This window comes from Marmota monax, unplaced genomic scaffold (assembly GCF_021218885.2).
Source record: "Marmota monax isolate L192 unplaced genomic scaffold, Marmota_monax_Labrador192_F-V1.1 WCK01_AAM20220418_F8-fsc00004, whole genome shotgun sequence".
NCBI lineage: Eukaryota > Metazoa > Chordata > Mammalia > Rodentia > Sciuridae > Marmota > Marmota monax.
This window is the reverse complement of record NW_026692881.1, coordinates 34,686,594-34,703,971: the sequence shown is the minus strand read 5'-3', so window position 1 is coordinate 34,703,971 and position 17,378 is coordinate 34,686,594. Positions and strand designations below refer to the sequence as shown.

The 17,378-nt window shown below is 49.4% G+C and overlaps 1 long non-coding RNA gene across 1 annotated transcript; it reads left to right on the top strand.

The window, feature by feature from the left end:
- The first annotated feature begins 662 nt into the window (after positions 1 to 662).
- Positions 663 to 16,899, top strand: LOC124096440 (uncharacterized). Its single transcript, XR_006852850.2, has 3 exons — positions 663 to 1,736; positions 14,102 to 14,197; positions 16,729 to 16,899. It is a non-coding gene; the product is annotated as an uncharacterized LOC124096440 (long non-coding RNA).
- The last annotated feature ends 479 nt before the right edge of the window (positions 16,900 to 17,378 follow it).

Below are 17,378 nucleotides of genomic sequence, written 5' to 3'. Positions count from 1 at the left end.
TCCGGCTGGCAGGCCTGGCGTGTGGCTGAGATTCTTGTTTTTGGTTTTGAACAAGCTCCCGAGGAGCCCAAGGTCACAGGCCCTCTGCCCACCCTGGGGGTCACGAGGTCCCATGCACATTATCCCCTGGCCTGGGTTATGTATGCTAGCTCAGCCTCCATGGAACGTCCAGAAAGTCCCCAGCAGGACTTCCCCCTCTGCCTCCGTGGCCTCAAAGCAGGTTTTTTTGGTCACATTAGGGAGGGCAAGAGGCAGCTGTGCCCAGCCTGGCTGACAGGGATGAGCTGTGGCCTTGCATCCTGATGGCCAGTGACCCAGGGCTGTCAAACACATTCTTCTGAGCCTGTGGGTGCCACTCTTGTCCCAGGTCACAGTCCAGGCTGCTGGGGGACTCAGCCCATCCATGTGACTGAGGTGCTCCGGGGCACTCAGAGGAGGGGCGGGAACCTGGGCCTCTCTTCCCCTCTGCAGCCTCTGCTTTCTGTCACATGTAAACTGTTAGTACTGGTAGTGTGACTCTGGGTGTCAAGTTACTGCCACATGGGCTGCACCATGCTGCAGGGGACAGGAAGGGGACTCACTCCCCCCTGGGGCCGCCAGGAGCTCCTGGAGGGGACGGGAGGACAGTCCCCTTCTGAGTGCGCCCAGACATCTGGAATATTCTAAAAACAGAGGAGAACACGCACCCTGGTCCTGAGGGAGTATGGGAGAGGGGGAGCTGCTTCCTGCTGGCGGGGCAGAGCTGAGGCCACTCCCTGTCACCCACGCTTGGGCGGTCAGCAGTCTCTGGGCTTGGGACTCAGTGTTTTCCTGCTAATTTATGGGGCAACACTTTCCTCTAGGAAATGGGGCAGAGAGCCAGAGATCCTCTCTTTTATTGTTCCTTTCCCTTCAAGGGGGATGGAGCTTTCTCAGGAAGGAGTCAAATGCTCGTTTCCCGTTTATTCTGCAAGTGTCAGATGCAGCTTGGGGACAACTGAGAGGTGATGGAGTCCAGGGGGACGTCCCCAAGGATGACGGGCGAAGCCGTGAGTGGGTGGCTTTAAAGATTGCCCTGTTTCAAACTCAGGCAGAGGGCCCAGGGCTCAGGTGGGCAAGGCCAGGGGCTGTCTGGGCAGTCAGGGGTGTGGGGACCACGAAGACCACCGCCTGAGGTGCTGACCCGGCCCAGGGCAAGCTGAGCAGCCCCATGGTGTCTCGTGGTTGGTGAGAAATGCAGAGACACCAAGTGGGGGTGGGGAGGCTCCGTGGGCGTGGCCACCCCCAGGACCTGAGCCAAGAACCCCCACCAAGCCAGGGCTCTGCGTGCCTGTGGCCTGCTGCTTCCCGAAGAGCCGCAGGGTCGGTGCCACGGTGCCAGGTACAGATGCAAAGACTGAGGCTCCTGCGCAGATGCGGTCCCAGAAAGCCACAGCATGGCCCCAGAGAGGGGCCACACTAGGCATCCGCTCCCCTGCACCTCCAGGCCGCTCTGAGCCAACGGGCCTCCGTGCTGGGGCCCATTTTCAGGAAGGGCCATTTTCGGGGTGTTAAAACAGAGATATAGCCCCTAAAAAGGCTCCATAAAGAAAAACACAGCAGGTGACCTTCCGGAAGCATCCTGTGGACTCCGAGGGCCAGGGATCCAGCTGCTGTGGACAGCAGACGGTGATGACAGAGGACGGTGAGCCCAGCTCCTGATTTCAAGCAGAATCAGGGCCGGCTGGCAGGTTTCCATTCACCAGTGTTTCCATAAGGTAAGACCTTGGCCTTGAAAGGATTTTATTACCTGGGGACATCAAGAGACATCCGTCTTCATCTGCTACCTTGCCTACATATAGAATGGATGGCCGATGTTTATTGAGTGTTTACTGTGTGCTGCATCTTGTCGAGCATGCTTTGCATGTATTATCTCAGGACAAGCCCACGAGGCAGGTCCTGTCCTTAGCTTACTGTATAGATGGGGATAATGAGGACCAGAAAGGTTCTGTAACTTTTTCTTGATCACACAGCAAGGGAGTTTGGAGTTAGGACATGATCTCAGGTGGGCTTTATTTTTTTTATTTTTTTTGAATTTTTTAATCACAGAAAGTTATAAGTATATATAAAAGTAGAGAATTATATAATTAATCCCATATACATCCATCACCTACTTTGAACAATTATGGGCAATCTGACATTCTTGTTTTATTTTTTCCCTTAAGTTTAGTTACTGTTTTCTGGAGTATTTTAATCCTGGGTGTCACACCATTTTACCTGTGAATGCTTCAGTAAGCACATGTAACAAAGAAGGCCTTCTCCTTTTTTTAATGTGATCCTAGTGCTGTTATCACACCCATCCTTTAGCACCTGTTCTGGGCCCAGTTTTCCTTGATCTCCTTGAAAATGCCCCTTTTTGGTTGGTTTGTCTGAATCAGGGACAATCGCCCAACACCACACTCACCTGATGTTTTTCATCCTTCCATAATAATTTCCTGCTTTTTACCCCTGGGTGGAATTATTTGTAAAATTCCCCATTCTCTGGACTTTCTCTTTATGTCTTGGTGTGTCATTTGACATGTTCCTCCACTCCTCGTATTTCCTTGGAAGTGGAGGTGGAACTAGAGAGGGACCAACTCGGGGAGGCGGCTTCGGTGCCCCTGCCTGCCTGCAGCCCCGCCTGTCATTGTTCCAAGGACACGTGGCCTGTCTGGAGGGACAGGTGGGGCCAGCCTGGGGTCCATCAAATCTCCACTTCTGTCCTTCACCTGCTTTACTTAGCCTTCGATGACTGTGGCCAGGGTCCACTGTCTCTGGGGATAGCCACAGGTGGGCCTCCCTCCTGGGGTCCTCTCTGCATTCATTAGCCGACACTCTTCCCCAACATCTGCTGCTTCCACCCCAGGCAGCTGGGCTCTGGACTTTGCCCTTCCACTGCACCCACAGCACCCACCCAAGGATCCCGTCACAGGAGATCCCATCACAGGAGATCCTGGGGCAGGGCAGAGTCTGCATTCTTGACAAGCAGACTAGACCTCCGGGCCTGGTGCCCTCCTTTGCAACCTCCCTGGGGGAAATAGCCTATTCTACTGCTCACCTGTAGTTGGGCACCTCCCCGTGCAGTGGCAGAGACCGTGGTTTGAACCTTGCCTCTCTTTTCAGATTTCTTCCCTGCTGAAACCTAGGTATCAGGCTGTTATTCAGACTATAAAATGTTAGTATCGCTTAGAATTTTTTGAGAAAAGCTGACTCATCATATAACATCCTACTGAAGGTGCAATTTCTGGTATTTTCTGTGTCAAAATCGGATGGCCTGGTGGCGAGCCAGGCAGGGCCTGTGTCTGCTGCTGCTGTTGACGACAGCTGTATTCTGCCTCCAGACCCTCTTCTTTTGGGGCGGGAGCTCGGCACGGGCTCTGGAGCTGCCTCCCCAGGTGCTCTCCCTAGTCTACGGGTGGGTCCTTCAGACCTCCTGCTCTGGTAGCTCAGTCCTGCAGTTCAGCAACTGGCCTTCAGGCCTGGAGAGCGTGCAGGAGGGACAGTCCAGAGCTGTCTGGAGCTGCCCTGGCACCTGCTCCTCGGCCTGCTCCTTGGTCTTTCCTTAACTGAGTAAAGCTTCCTGGATGTTCTGCTTAAGTGGCCCAGAGTGGCTCAGAAGCCCAACTGCAAGGGAGCCTGTTGCAGAGTCTCAGAGTGGTGAGGCCCACAGACCAGCCCTGGAGCAGCAGAGAGCTCGGGAGGTCAGCAGGGACGGGCTTTGTCACCTGATGTCGGTGTCATGATCACCCCAAGAGCAAGGGTAAACACGATGACTGGCAAGCAGTTCCTCCTGGGGACTTCTGGGGACCACACTTTCATTCCTAGTTAGAGGGCCGCATGGCTTTGCAGACTAACCTTGTCCTTATGAGACAGAGATGGCAAGAAGCTACCAGCATCAAGGACCAGGTCCCATGAGGTGTGCCTGTCGCCCTACCTCCTGCCACACATGGACACCTGGGCTGTGACCACACCAAGGGACAGCAGCTGTGAGCTCAGGAAGGCCTGCGTCAGCAGGAGGGCCTGCTTGTTATGTTCTGCTCCTGAGAGGTGAGATTTTTGACTGGAGAAGGTGGCAGGACGTACATGCTCCTCAATTCCTAATGAAATAAATCAGGAAACAAACACACCAAAACAGTAATAAACCCAAGTAGAAATCAAACAAGTCATTGCCTTTGTGTCTAGGAAAGTCATGACCTTGGGGAAAAACCCCAAATTCCTGAGTACAAGCCTATCTCTCCCAGGAAGGAAAGAGGGCCCATGAAATCCAGAGCCTCCCACCAATCCTCTTCATTCCAGGGAGAAATGGGTGCTCTAGAGAGAAGGCAGCCCCCTAAGTCCAGGGGAAAGACCCCTGGGTTCCAGAGGGCCCCAAGAAAAACCTTGGTGTAGGGCGGAGGGGTGGCCAAGGCTTGGTGTGATCCAGGGAGCTGAGACCCGCAGGTGGGAGACAGCTCTGGCTGGAGGAGGGGACCTGGTGATAGGACAGTTTGTGGCATCTGGAAAGAGAAAGCAGAACCCAAACTTTCAAGAGAAGGCTGCTGGCCAGGTCTCCCCTCCCCCATTTCCGTGTCCCCAGACTATGGAAGTCAGTAAATCCACACCACCCTGTAGCCTGGAGGCATCCGGCCCCAGGTAACATGAGAAGGGAGTGGAGGAAAATCCCCCTACGGCTTCAGAGGAAATAGATGTGCACAGGGCCATACCCATTGCACTGAACAGGGCCGTAAGACACTGCGGGACAGTCGTGAAAGTTATAGAGAAGACAATAAATGGAAGACAGGAACATGGCTGGCAAAAAAAAAAAAATAGATGTGCAGCCTGTCCTGGTTGAACTACCCATGAACGTTCTGGATACAAATTCAGGAAAATGAGACCTGAAGGGAGAGATGAGGTGAAATAATACAATGAAATTTTAGAGCAAAGAAAACACATTAGGAAACTTTAAAAACCATGTCGATGATTTCTTTCAGAAATTATAAGTAAGGTGCCAAGAGCTGTGGCTCACACCTATCATCCCAGGGACTCAGGAGGCTGAGGCAGGAGGATTGCAAGTTCAAGGCCAGCCTGGCAATTTAGAGAGACCCTGTCTCAAAATAAAAAGTAAAAAAAGGGCTGAGGATGTGGCTTAGTGGTTAAATGTCCCTGGGTTCAATCCCCAGTACCCCAAACCAAACAAAAACACAAACAAACCCCGCACCCCAGAAATTACAAGTAAGAGATTATAAAGATGCCACTGAAAAACCTAATTATCGACATGGGAGAATTGCTGAGATCAACACCCAAGAAAAGGCAAGGATTGCAGTGTGGGGCTGGGGTCAGGGCTCAGTGGCAGAGCACTTGCCTAGCATGCGTGAGGCACTGGGTTCGATCCCCGGCACCACATAAAAATAAATAAATCAGTAAAGGTATTGTGTCCATCTATGACTAAAGAATATTAAAAAAAAAAAAAAGATTAGAGTGAGTTCGAGGAAGCGACAGCTACGGAGGTCAGAGGTGATCCAATATAAGGATAGCTAATGTCTCTCAATCAGGGCCCAAGAAGTGAACTGAGAAAGGCTGCATTCTGAGAGACTGTCAGAAATAAATGGCAAATCTTTAGATCAAAAGGGCACTGGGGGGGAAAATGGTTTGTAGTGATTGCCATTAAGCTGCATCCTGTCAAGATATTGAACTTGGAGGGTAAACAAAGACTTCTTCAGACATTCAGGCAGGTAGAGCCTGCAAGAGGGGAAATGTCAGGTGTCTGAGGCTCGCTGGGGAGGACAATGGAGCAATGTCCAGAGGCTCTGGAGGAAAGAAAGCTGAAGCCAGGAACATTAACCAGGGCAAGTGGTTGTTGGGCCCTGAGCAGCAGTCGGCAGTGGACAGGGACGACTCGGGGACAGCGCAGGCAACCCCGCGGACGCATCCCAGGAAGAACCGCAAGACAGATTCACTTAGCAAGAGCTGGGCACGGGGCCAAAGGAGAGAGGCAAGAGGAGGACAAGCTAAGGGTTAACAAATCATAATTCAAACAAGAATTTCACAAAAACCTGAGGAACTTCAATCATGTCCTTATCCCAGAGTTGTTTTGTCTTTTCACCTTAAAGAATCTATTAGAACTGGTATTTCTTCTGGAAATAAAACATTTATTTGAAGTTTAGAAAGTCTGCTTTCTTTTTAACCTTTCATGAAATCTGATTTTAAATTGATCGAATTAAATGTGGGAGGGGGCTGGGGTTGTGGCTCAGAGGGAGAGCACTCGCCTCGCCTGCGTGAGGCACTGGGTTCGGTCCTCAGCCCCACATAAAAAAAATAAATAAATAAAGGCATTGTGTTGTGTCCATCTACACCTAAAAAATAAATATTAAAAAAATAAACAAAATAAAGATATTGCATCCACCTGTACCTAAAAAATAAATATTTAAAAATAAATAAATGTGGCATTATGATATGGTACCATTCAGTTCATTCATCCAATATTCATGTACTTAGGGCTATCTGTGTGTAAGATGGTGTTCTGGACACTGAAGAAACTAAAGAGAGGAAAAAACAGCAGAAACATTATAATAGAAAATTATTTTAGCTGAGTACTATGGCCTGTAATCCTGCTGAGGCAGGAGGATCACAATTTCTAGGCCAGCCTCAGCAACTCAGTGAAGACCTCTCTCAAAAAAACAAAAACCTGGGGATGTGACTCAGTGACAAAGTGTCCCTGTATTCAATTCCTGGTACAAAATAATAATAATAATAATTATTATTTAAAATAAAGAAGCTAGGATGCTTTACTATTGAGCCATATCCCCAGCCATTTTCATTTTTTATGTTGAGACAGGGTCTTGCTAAGGTGCTTAGGGCCCCACTGAGTTGCTAAGGCTGGCTTGGAACTTGTGATCCTCCTGCCTCAATCTCCTGAGTCACTGGGATTGCACGCATGCACCCCTGTTCCTGACTCATCCTTCTTTTTAGCCTTACAAAGATTCAGAATGATGTTTGCTGTGGTTTCTGGGTGGTGAAATTTGGTGTGGGTCTTTGAATCTTTTATGTTGATTAAGCTTTTTTTTTTTTTCCATGAAGCACACGAGTAACACTTTTCAATTAAAATAGTTGTTTTCTTACATGACGTAAAGGTCTTTTTAAAAACACACACAGCATTATTTTTTTCCAATTTAAATACACAAATGTGAAAATGAAATGTGTTTCTTTAATTTTACTTGACAGAAATTTCCATTAATTGTTCTGGATGTTGAGAATATTCTCTTATACATGAAAACACAGGGTTTCATAAGTTTTGTTATTTGAGGTAGAATAAACGTTACAGAGAGAAAAAAAGAGTTTTTATAACATAAATCATTTAATTAATTGGAAATGGAAATGTTATTCCCTTTCACTGATTAGCTTGTGGCTTGTCACTGCTGGCCATGCGGATGGCTTTTCCTTGTCCCCGTTGACTGGGGACATTCAGGATTTTCTATTTCACATGCCCTTTCCACTTTTGCTTTCCTTAACAAGTTTTTCCTTTGCTGTGAGTACTATTTCCAGTCTCGAGTGTGTATTGATTTTTATTATTCAAATAATCTTTTCTCCTTGTTAAAAAAACATAATTATTGCACAAAATTCAAACATTATAAATAAATGGGGGGGGGGCAACAGTAAAAAACTAAATCACACAATTCCACCTATTCAGAAACTACTTCCATTAACACCTCTGAGTACATATTTCCAGATGCTTTTCTATGTAAATACCAGTTGGGATTTTTTTTTTCACAAAAATGTCACCAAATCACACTGTGTTGCAATATGTTTTTCCTCACATAATTTACTGTGAACATCTTTCCATGCCATTAAGTGTTTTTTCGAAAGTGCAGTGGTTGTACACTGTTTCATTGTTTGGTTCTATTTTTAGTTAATTCTCTCTCTGCTGGTCATTTAGATAGTTTCCTGGCTTTCACAATTATAATCCATAGTGCAGTGAATGGCTTTATAAATAAACTTTTGTGCACACCCATTCTTCTTTCCATAGGGCAAATGCTACAAGAAAAAATCCCTGGGACAAAAGGTAAACACATTTTAGGAAGATGTTTGACATTTGTCAAAAACTGTCACCAAGGTTTACCAAAGTTTTGTTCCACCAAAGGTGTGTGGGTGATTTTGTCCCTGCAGCTTGATACAACTGCATCTCTTTTGTTTCTTTGCAAAATTATATCTGAGATTTTCTTTAATGTAAAATTATTTTATTACTAGGGATACTGATTATTTTTTATACCTACAGCTATTTCTAGTTTATGTTTCTTCTTTATGTTTTTGCCATTTTACAAAAATGGGACATCTATTTCTTGTTTTGGAATTTTTTTTTTACGGCTGCAGCAAACTAGCCGGGGGGTTGACGAGCAACTTGTGTTGATTGATACAGCAGGAGCGGGAGCCGTTTATTGTAGGACAACAGAGGTATTTATACATTTTACACAGCTTATTTAAATTAGCATAAACTAGATACATCAGTCAACCAATAAGGAATCTCCACACTTAATGGCTCGCTGGTGTTACTTCACAAACCACTCCCTCTGGCATTTTGCCAGGCGCCATCCTGACTTGTTTACAGACTCTAACAGTTTTGGAATATTTTTTTACTTAGTAGAGATTGTTACCCTTTATTATCTGTTTCGATATCATTTTCCTTGTCTCACATGTAATTTGGATTTTGATCTTCTTTGTGCAGAAATTCTGTTTTTCTGCAAAGTTCTCAAAATTCTTACAAGAAACAAATTAGTGCAATACATGAAAGTTTCTATTTTATTGCAGAGAAAACCGAAAAACGCATGCACATGAATTCTTTCCTACGAAGCCCCAAATTTGGCTGCAAGCACCTTTGATCCTATAGAAGCTCCAGATCCCCTGGTTCCACTGCAGTGACCATTCGTCTGTCTTCAGGGCCAGGACATCTGTGCCCTGCAGCAGTCCCTTTGTCTTGTCTGGGGCACCTGTGGCTCAGGCATTGTGGATAGAAAGATCAGACAGACGAGGCCTGGCCTTTGGGGTCCCAAAGTTTGAAGTGATGTCTCTGGTCCAGAGACCAGGAGGTGGTCAGAGTCCGATCTGAAGCAAGAAAAGGACTTTGAAGGCCAACACAGGAGGAGCTGGTGGCTGCAGATGCTCACTGTCCTTTCCCTCCCAGGTTTGAGGCACCCTACTCCCCATTCCTGTTTGCTCCTCAGCACACTGGCCTTGGTTAGGGTTCTTCATGCAGAGGGTCATCTCTCCTCCCAGGCTGTGGGCCTCCAAGCCTCATCTCCTCTCTGGACTCCTTGAGCACCGGCTGCACTGCTTGGTTTGCACCTCCTGCAGAATGAGCACGGGGCCACTCCTTCTCCCTCTCCTCTCTGTGATCATCACTGTCACTGTTATTATCCGACCACCCCCAAAGTTGGTCGTATTGACCAGCACTTCATCCAACATGGAAATCACAACCAACCATGATCTCTGGAGGAACGGGCTTCCCCCAGCCATCGACTTTGCTCCAGAAGGTTTGTCGTAAAGAAAGGGTCTTTGGTACAGGTGATGCAACGCTAGGTCACAGTCATACGTGCCTGCAGGCTCTCCTGAGATGAGAGCTGTCAGAACAGGGCTTGCTCCTCAGTGCCACAGGAGCACCCAGGACCACCCGACAGCAGAACCCGGAGGGCAGGAGTCTGTGTGCAGCTCAGCAGAGGCCTGGTGAGCTCTCCAGGGCAGAGGTCCGCTCTCCACTGTCACAGAGGGACACGGAGGCCAAGCAGAGCACCCTCCGTTCAAAGAATCTGACTTCCTGGTGGCTGGTGTGGGAGCTTATATGCAGCAAGAACCAGCACTGAAGATCTGCACAGGCCTGAGCCAGCATATATATATATATATGACCCGGTAGCCATGGGCCACCTGAGGGACGCAGCAAGACACAGTGATTGCCCTGCTCCTGCCACATCTGTTATTTTCCAGCTTTTGAAGGACAGCTGTTGAAAACAGGCCTGAACTGGTTCTTCTCCTGCACAGAAGCTCAGCTCAGCCATCTTGCTGGTGGTGTTCCACAAGAGCAAGACAGCAGGTCGCAGCAAGACCCAGCACTGAAGATCCGCACAGTCGCAGGCCTGAGCCGGCATGGGTGAGGCCCCCTGGGGTCCCGTCCTGCCCCACCCCACAACACCAGCCTGCAGAAAACCCATGTGTGCAGATTCTGACTCAATGGGAGAAGAATGCCATACTCTGGCTGAATACCTGGGAGCCCAGTGCTATAAACCCAAGGTCCCCTGGGCCACCAGAAAGGAACAGAGCGGTGTTTGTTGTTCTTTTAAATGTCTTTCAAGCATCTGGCAAATCACCTTAAGTAGAAGTGCTGCCTGTTCCAGCGTCTGTGTGGAGGAAGCTGACTCCTGTGCCTGGCCCCGCCTGCGTGTCGTGGAGGACAGTCAGGACAAGTGCGCACTTGACATTTCTTCCAAGGCAGAGTGTCTAGTGCACTGCCAACCCTGGCTCCAAGGTAGGAAGTAGGTAGAGACCCCCTCTGTGCATTCATGAGCAACAGTGGTGACTTCTCACCACGTCACGCAGCATGGAGCCACTTCCAGTGGAAAAACTCAGGGTCCAAACATTACTCCCTTTTTCTCTAGCTAAACTTGGGGTGTAAATGCCTGGCTTCTGGTTCAAGTATGGGCACCATGCAGCTGTGTGAGTGTAGACTACTCTCTTAGCCTCTCTGTGCCTTATTTGAAATGTTTGTAAAGAGCAGATGGTCAGACTGGCGTTTGATTGTCAGACTATGGCCGATGGGCCAAATCGAACCGGCCACCTGCTTTCACATAGCCCTTGAGGTGGGAGAGGGTTTCACATTTTTAAATCATTGGAAAAAAATCAAAGAATGGTATTTTGTGACAGGTGAAAATGATATGAAATTCACATTATGTGGAATGCAATAAGCTAGACCAGACCCCCAAAGCTACACAATTAAATACTACACAATTCCACCTCCACGAGGCCCCTAGATGGCCAAGTTCATAGAGACAGGAAGTGCTTGCTGGGGGCTGTGGGATGGGGAGGTGGTTTTAATAGGAGCAGCTTCACTTGGGGAAGTTGACAAAGAGCTGGAGGTGGGTGGTGGGAGTTCGCTCAGCCTTGCGAAGGGGCTTCAACCACTCGAAATGGTTCGAAGGGTAAAATGTTGTGATTGTATTTTGCCAATAGAAAAAATTATATGGAATTTAAACTTCAGTGTCTGTCACCCCATGTAGCCACGCCCACTCACATGCGAAGCTCTGTGACTGCTTCTGTTCTGGGGCAGAGGGTCCTTGCAGCGGAGATGGGACGAGCTGGGAAGCCTAAGTTATTTCTAACGATCTTTTCAGAAGATGTTTATCAAGCCCTCACTGAGAGTCATAAACACGGCGTTTTTAGTAAGGGTGTGCGGCTTTGCCTCCGAGTGCTAATTCTTCATTTACTGCGTGTTTGCTGCAGAGCCAGGTCCCAAGGTCACCATCTCCTTAAAGAGATGCTGGCTCCCTCAATGCTCTGCTTCAGTTTCACCGTCTGTGGGGGGTAAGACTTCATCTCACAGGATGAGAGGGTGGGTGTGTGCAGTTCGGGGTGACAAATAGGTTCCAGGATGGGGGCGATGGTGGTACCTTGATGTGACTTACTTAATGCCACCAAAGCTGCACTTAAAATGCCTAATCTGGTAAATGTTATGTTAGGTCCATTTTGCCACAAGAATTTTTTTAAAAAAGAGTGTGTGTACAGAGCTTAGAACTGTAGCTGGTATACAGCAAACGCTCGATAATACAAGCTGACTGCATGAAACAGAGTTGGAACAAGATGATGGCGAAGATCTATGGCAAGCCTCCGGATCTAGGTGGCCTGTGCACTGTGTCATTTATTACACTCCCGTCCAGTCCTGGAAGCAGAGTCTACCTGCCCGTTCTAACACAAGGCTTTGGTGCAGTAACATGAGAGAAAATTGGGTAAGCATCAGGAGGTTTTTCTCCTAATGAAGGGAGCCACCAACTAAAGGGACTTGTTTGGATTCTTCCCACCCAATGACTCCCAGGTGGCCTAGGAGCTTCCAGCTCCCCCCAGTCCCTACCCCCCATAAGAATCCACCAGAAATCAGCAGCCCAGCAAGCCCTGCATGGCGAGTTGGGAAGGGCTCCTGTGGTCCTGGCTTGACTTCCCTAGTACCGTGAGCAAGTCATATCCTTGGGAGATGATGAAGACCATTTACAGCTGCAGAATTAACTGTCTTAATTAATATTGGAAGTCTTCCGCTTTGACCACTTACTATTTTTAGCAAGATTTCCCACAGCCAACTTTGGTTTGTTTCCAAAATAATTGAGCTACGGCAAAACTAACCAGGAGCCGCATTTCGTGGTTGCTTTCGGAGGCTTGCGTCTTCTCCGGGAAATGCACACACAGCGCCAACCGGTCACGTTCAGCAGGATCAGAAGCAGCGGGAGAGCCTGGGAATTCTAGAAGCCTTCCTAGATAAGGGGAGCTTCGTCTCTGGTTTAAAAACTGCTGGAAGGAAACATGAGCAGAAAAAGGTGGTGGAAGCCACTGGCTCTCCGTACCCGGGGAAACCGACTGGCAGGAAAGGGATCGCGGAGACAGAGCTGCACAAACGGGCTCTGCTGAAAATCACCAGCCTCTGCAGAGCGCCCCTTGGGTTTCAGCCTCAGCGTTTGAACAGTCTGGCCATCACTTAACAGGTCCTCTAACAAGCAGAGGCTTCTTTTCTGCAGGGGGGTGTGGGGGTGCTTTGCGGGGCCTTTCCTTGGCAGCCTGGCTTGGAAGAGGGGAGTGCCTTTTGCCGCAGTCAGATCCATAAAGACTAGAGAGAAACTTCAGCCTCTTGAGAAGAAACTCAGTCCATATGTGGGCACCTGATAAGACCCTGGGTGTGTTGGAGATACAAAATATGACAATCACACTGTGCGTGGGACTCAGAACAGGGGAGGGGAGGGGATCTGGGTTATGTTTTTAGCAAGTAAAGGCGTGTGTAAAGCAGAGATCCAAGAGAAATTCTGTTAACATATCTTCACAGGCAGCATGCTGAGCAGACTTGTTTTGGGGGGAAACTTGGTTGAAGAGAGTCTGTTGTAGGTAATACATCTTTTTAAAAAATATTTATATTTATTTTTTAGTTGCAGTTGGACACAATACCTTTATTTTATTTATTTCCATGTGGTACTGAGGATCCAACCCAGGTCCTCAAATGTGCTAGCCGAGCGTGTACCCCTGAGCCACAGCCAAGTTTCTCAACTTCTCTGAAGTTCACTGTTCTTGTAAATTAGGACCCTACAGAACCTTGGTGAGAGTCAGAGACTGCCTCCCCACAACTCCTCTCAGCCATGTTCTGGGAACTTCGCATCCACCGAGGGGAACTGAACCTGGGCCAGAACCAGTGTGCCCCAACCCGGGTTCTGCTGATAGGCAATGTGACTTCAGGTCACTCTTAACCTTTTCAGGGTTCACCAGTTGTATGTGTCCATAGGTTGAACTTGGTGATTGCTACGAATCTTGTCTATTAAACAGCAATGGCTATGGTGACCACATACCATAAGTGTCCCTGCTGGGCAACAGTGTGCATGTCACCTTCAACAGCTATCATGTGTCAAGTACTTCCTCATTGCCAGATAATGTGCCTGTAGACTATGATGTCATGTAATTGATTCAGCTTGTGAAGACCTAAGCTGAGGCACCCTCAGGCCACACCGCAGAGGTGACGCTCAGACAAGATCCTGCTGCCCAGCCAGCTTCCACACTGGCCACGGGGCTCCACCAGGTGCTCCACCACCTACAGAAACATTTGTAGAGTGTCTGCTGTGCTGTTCTGTTCTGTGGCCCAGCAGAGCTCTCTAGAAACAAGCTCAAAACCGCTCTGCATGTGAAGTTGGTTATTGCTAATAAGCCGAAGCATCATGATTTAGGCCCCAGCACAAGCCGGGCCTCGAGGGGGACTGATAGTGAGTGGCCTCGCCTTTTCAGCTTGGCACACCGGGGGGCTGGAATAATCAGGAGCATTAGCTTAAGTAAAGCACTGATTTAGTAGGTGTGCTGGGTGCAGGGCATGTTTCAACTTGGTAATTGTCTTTATCCTGCACAGATGCGGGTCAGGTTCCCAGAGATGCCCAACCCTGATGCCAAAGAGAATCGGAGAAATCTGCAAGGGGCTTAAAGAGGCAGCAGCACTGCTTTTCAGGTACAACTGGTTTGTTCCACACAGGGACATTGAGACAGGTCCCTGGAGAAGGACCTGTGAGTGAAAAGGAGGTGGTAGGTGTAGGAGCTGCGTCTTAGACGTTGTTCTGGACACCAGTTTTGAGGGATGCTTATACACGCCTTCTTCCTCCCTGACTCCTGGTGGGTGTCCTTCCCTCTGCTGTGGTTTCATTGATGCTGGGCCGAATCCCCAGGACAGCGGCCGCATTGTCAGTCAAGTTGAGCTGACTCTCCACTTGCAGCTAAGGGTCTCAGCTTATCCATTTCGAGGCTGGGTATCCTCCACCGGGTGTCTGATCTGACTGCTCGTTGTATTAGCAGTGCCCGTCTCCTTCCCGGCCCCAGGATACTGCAAGGAAAGCAGAGGGACGATCCTGGCCCCGAGCCTAGATAGGACTCCCAGAGCCGGGGGTGGGGGGGCTGGGAGGGTGGGTGCTGGTCAGTGGGAGAGCTGGGCTCCAGTGCAGTCAAGTCCACATGTGTGTACTTCCTCAGCACCCTCAGGACCTGAGGGCTAAGTACAGCTCTCAGGGATTTAGGAATGAAGGGGAAACCAAAGTGGGTAAGTTGCTGGGTGCCCAGATGCATCTTGTGGTTTCAGGTCAAGGCCACCTAAAACCCATCTTCCATAGATCTCAGCACTGTCCTGCCTCTGCCATACCACACACCCAACTGGAAGATATATATCTGTATATTTTATTTATTGGTTCTTTGATTGATTGATTGGCAGAGGCAGGTTTATTTGCTTGAGTGTCTTAGCAGCCCTAGCAACTGGTCGAGGCACCTCTGAGCTCTACTGCAGCTCTCCATGTTGGGGACTGATGGAGCCATGGCCCAGGCCAGCTTCACAACTCCAGATGGTCTGTGGATCTCTGCTGGCCCCTCCCCAGCCTCCCTCATCACACAGCACGTGGCCCCTGGACCAGCAGCAGCAGCACCTAGGAGCTGGCTGGGCATGCGGAATCCTGACCCACCCCAGGACTACTGAGCCAGCCCCTGCCCTTGTAACGTTCCCTAAGCTTGAGGGGACCCTGAAGCATGAGCGGCACCTGCCTTGGGACGTGGCTGTCCTCCTGCAGAAGGCAGGGATCCAAGGCCTAGAAGCCGGAGGCCCTTCGCACCCCAGCCTCCACCCTCGTCCTTTCTTCCACCTTTCGTCCACCAATGCCTCCCACCTAGTTTTGCAGGTAGAAATGCTGAAGCCAGAGATGGGCAGAGACCTGCCCTTTGCCCTCCACTGGCCGAGCTGGGTGACAGCTGCATCCCTTGGGAGATGCACAGCTCCTGTCCATGTCCCAGGATGGCTCTGTCTTCTGATCAAGCAAAAAGGCTAAGCAGCCATGACCCACTCAACCCACGGATGCCGGGGGCTGAACCACAGAGAAGCAGCTTTTCTCCGTGGTCAAGTGTCCATTTACCGACAACTCTTCAGTGCTACAAAATTTGGAGCAACCTTTGTAGGATATTTGGTGGCCATGTTGCCGTCACGTGTGGGATGGCAGGTGATCAAAATGCAGCTGCAGATGGCATGGGCCCTGGAATCGCTTATTCAAATTCTGTCACTTTTTCAGATAGGACTTTGATTTATAGCTGCAGAAACAATTTTTTTAATGGATATACAGAACTACTGCAGGGTTCTTTTGCAGCAAGGAGACCTGCTCTTCCCAGGCCCCTCGCTGGGTCATTGCTCCTCCAATCCCTGTGCTTCCACCCAATGGCATTGTCCCTGGTGACAGGGGTGGCATGTTCACATTTGTTCCTATCCCGGGTTCTGGCATGCCAGGTGCTGGTAAATGTTGGTTGGATGAATAAAGATAAACAAGTCTGTGACTCGGTGGAACTTGCCTAGGTTTCTCTGATCCTCACTGCAGGTTTGTCTACACAAAGTCTATTTATCCGCATCTCCCTGATGAGCCTTCACGCGGTTACTCACGGTCCGTTTTTGGTTCCTTTTGTTTGATTTCAGATTTGCCTGGGAAAGCCTTGCTAAAGAAAGTAGAAAACTCTGTGGCGACAGCAGCTAATGGCTACATGTTAATTGCAGGGAGGAGCAGGGACGCTCATGGGCGGTGGCTGTCCCCACTGGAGAGCCACAGGCAGCAGCTCTGCCTTCCTGGGCTCTGGAATTGCCCTGGGGCTGAGCAGACACTTTCTGGAAGTCTGGTGTGGTTTTCACATTAGTTGTCGGGGAGGTTCTTGGGGCTATTTCTGACACTCACCCCTACCTCCCTATTTACCCAGAAATTGCTAGAGCTGGCCTCCTGGTTGTGCAGGGGTCCTCCAGGGCCCAGCTCAGAGGTCCCTGGTGGGCTGGAGATGTAACATCTGCAGTGTGTGTACATGAAACCAGGCAGGGAGAGGTGAAATGAGTTAAAAACCAGAAGTGCATGAGAGACTCTTGAAATTTCCCGTGCGCTCTGTCTCTGTAGTGGTAACTTACCACACAGGAATCAGCCCTAGGATTAAGCTTCACTTTAGTTAGTTTACAGCACTGTCACTTGTGGAAAACAGGTGTTGGACAACGCGTTTGGAGTTTGGAACTGAAAGGTGCAGAGAGGAAGTGGCTTTCCTGGCCTGATCGCAAGGCAGACCCCAAAGCAGGCGTGTGCAACCAGTGGAGGCCCCTGTCTGCATCAGGAGCATCCAAATCCCAAAAGAGAAGCAAAGAGTGGCGAGGCCAGGCTGGAGCCAAGCCAGCACTCCCGCCCATCTCGCACGTCGAGGCAAAGGTGAGGAGAAAGCCACTTTCCCTGGCTTTGCACCCCCAGAATGCCAGTCCCCTGGCCAGCTGGGGATGACTGATCCTTCTGCCCCTTTATAGTGAGCCCTCAGCCCACGAGCCACCATAACAATGTGGCCAAAGTGGAGGGAGTTCGTCATCCCCCAACAGGGCCACCTATGGGGTAAAGATGTGGGTTCTTGTCACACCTCCCACCAAGGGCGAGGACTCTGCTCCTCTGCTGGACTCTGAGCCCACCTCTGACTTGCTTTGCTTGGTAAGATGTGCAGGATGCGACTTTCAAGGCCTGGGCTTAAGAGAGCTATAGCTTTTCACTGTTGGAAGGCTTCTGCTCGGAACCCAGCATCATGCTGAGGAGATCAGCCGTAGAGAGGCAGATGGAGGGAGTGAGACGCTCTGTCCACAGCCGGCATGGGCTGCT